The 2,500-nt window shown below is 57.0% G+C and overlaps 1 non-coding gene across 1 annotated transcript in view; it reads left to right on the top strand.

The window, feature by feature from the left end:
• Positions 1–1,996: 1,996 nt before the first annotated feature.
• Positions 1,997–2,500, top strand: part of LOC126305293 (small subunit ribosomal RNA) — a 1,893-nt gene continuing 1,389 nt past the window's right edge. The window contains exon 1 of the ribosomal RNA XR_007553363.1: positions 1,997–2,500. This exon is cut by the window's right edge and continues 1,389 nt beyond it. This is a non-coding gene — a ribosomal RNA (small subunit ribosomal RNA).

Below are 2,500 nucleotides of genomic sequence, written 5' to 3'. Positions count from 1 at the left end.
ACCCACGTTGTCCCTTAACCTAACCCACGTTGTCCCTTAACCTAACCCACGTTGTCCCTTAACCTAACCCACGTTGTCCCTTAACCTAACCCACGTTGTCCCTTAACCTAACCCACGTTGTCCCTTAACCTAACCCACGTTGTCCCTTAACCTAACCCACGTTGTCCCTTTGCCTAACATAGTTCACTGCTCGGAATCTCTGGTGTCGTTGTTATCCTCATGTAGATGTCTTGCGAGTGTTGCTTACTTTCCACATATTCCCGCTATCCACTGTCAATTGTACTGCAATAGGACTATATCGCCGCCCCCCCCCCCCCCTCTGTCCCCCTCTTTGTGTCTCTGTCCTCTCAAGCTGGTCGGTCTGGCGTTTGAGTGTTAAATGAGCCTCGCAGCTGTTCAGTTGCATTCAGATGTCGACGCCCTCAGTGTACGTCGTGGTATGGTCTGTGTCCATTGTCCGCTGATGTCGTACGCGTAACCCACACGCTGTACCGATCATCGGTCGTTACGTACAGAGTGAAGTAGTGTGATACGTGTGACCGTACGCTGGCTGTGCCCAACGGTGTCGAATCTCAATTTCCATATGTTGTGCTCGATGCTACTTGTCTCGTCTCCCAATAACAGCTAGGTTGCACTGTGGTACGCCGTAGAGGCGTGTGGGAGGAACGTACGAACGCATTGTATGTCACCCTGGGTCGCTGGGGGTGGTGGTGCGGTGAGTCAGGTCAGGTCAGGTCAGGTCAGGTCAGGTCAGCGTGAGCCGTCTGATGTAGTGACGCGTGTATTCCGACTTTGTCGTATTGCCTCACACAAAGTGCTACCCTGGTGGACCGCGTTCCATATCTGGGACATGCCGCAGATGCCGGTTGACAGTGGATCGCGGAAGGGACATCGCATACGTGCGCGGGCCACCTTCCATGTGTTCTCTTCTGCACATGTCGCAGTGTGTATGTGGTCTGATGTAGCGTGTCGTGACACATGACATCCTGGCATGCAAGAATTGTTGAATTCGCAAATGTAGGTGGACATCTACGTTTACTGCCCAAGATACGCAAATGAACTGGAAATCCGTTGTTGAGCGGTTGTTCACGCTGGAGGTGAATCTGTGATGGCGACGATCGGTACAGCTATTAACCGGTTGTTTCAGCGGTACCCGCCACATCCACACACGTGACTAGGTCCATGTGGGTATGAAGCGATACGCGGCGGTGGCTTGGTGGGACTGTTCCCGGCCGGTGAAGGGGGGCCGCCCGGCGTGTTGGCCGCGCGCTGCGTGGGCGCACGCGCAACAGGCGGCTGGTGGGGGGCGCCGAGTGGCAGGAGCGCCAGCCGACGGGCCCGGCAGGCGGTGCAGCTACGCTGCGGCGCACCCTGCACGCGGCGCCTGGCGGCCAAAGTTGGTTCAGCCGAGCCCGGTGCGAAGCGCGGTGGACATCTGCAGTGTGCTGGTCTGATTGAGGACTGTGTGCGTTGAGGATGCGCCGCCGCCTGGCACTCGGCGCCGCGACGCCGTCTGCTGCTCGGTCGCCCCAGCGGTTCTCGCAGGTGGTTTGTATCGCAGTTGTGCGGATGTGTTGGCGCGTGCGCTGTGCTGGGAGAGTTCGCTTCTGCACCCAAGTGGGGCTTTGCCCTTGTGTGGCGCTGGCGTTGGAGCTGCCGGTCACCATAGGTGGCGCGTGTTGTCTCCCGCCGGCAATGCCACGACAGCACGCTCCCGGGCCTCTGTCGGCAGCGGCAAGCTCAGTTGGGAGCAAGGGTGTTCGCACTAAAACCGTCTACTCGCCTAACTCCGGGCGATTGCGCCTCTCTCGAAACCGACCAAGTACCTAGGACGGCGCTGCGCGCCGCCGGGACCTGAGAGGGTTTCGAGGTGTATCGTGCAGGGGAGCTCGGCCTCCTCCTGTTTGCAGAATAATTGAGCGGACGCTTGCGTGTTCGCGCGGGCCCCCGGGACACACTCCCGGGCGGCCGGCTGCTCAGCTCTAGTTGACGCAGCTCCCTGGTTGATCCTGCCAGTAGTCATATGCTTGTCTCAAAGATTAAGCCATGCATGTCTCAGTACAAGCCGCATTAAGGTGAAACCGCGAATGGCTCATTAAATCAGTTATGGTTCCTTAGATCGTACCCACGTTACTTGGATAACTGTGGTAATTCTAGAGCTAATACATGCAAACAGAGTCCCGACCAGAGATGGAAGGGACGCTTTTATTAGATCAAAACCAATCGGATTGGCTTGTCTGGTCCGTTTGCCTTGGTGACTCTGAATAACTTTGGGCTGATCGCACGGTCCTCGTACCGGCGACGCATCTTTCAAATGTCTGCCTTATCAACTGTCGATGGTAGGTTCTGCGCCTACCATGGTTGTAACGGGTAACGGGGAATCAGGGTTCGATTCCGGAGAGGGAGCCTGAGAAACGGCTACCACATCCAAGGAAGGCAGCAGGCGCGCAAATTACCCACTCCCGGCACGGGGAGGTAGTGACGAAAAATAACGATACGG

This window comes from Schistocerca gregaria, unplaced genomic scaffold (genome assembly GCF_023897955.1).
Source record: "Schistocerca gregaria isolate iqSchGreg1 unplaced genomic scaffold, iqSchGreg1.2 ptg000310l, whole genome shotgun sequence".
Classification (NCBI taxonomy): Eukaryota; Metazoa; Arthropoda; class Insecta; order Orthoptera; family Acrididae; genus Schistocerca; species Schistocerca gregaria.
Note: the sequence above shows the minus strand (reverse complement) of the source record. Positions and strands in the feature narration are given on the sequence as shown.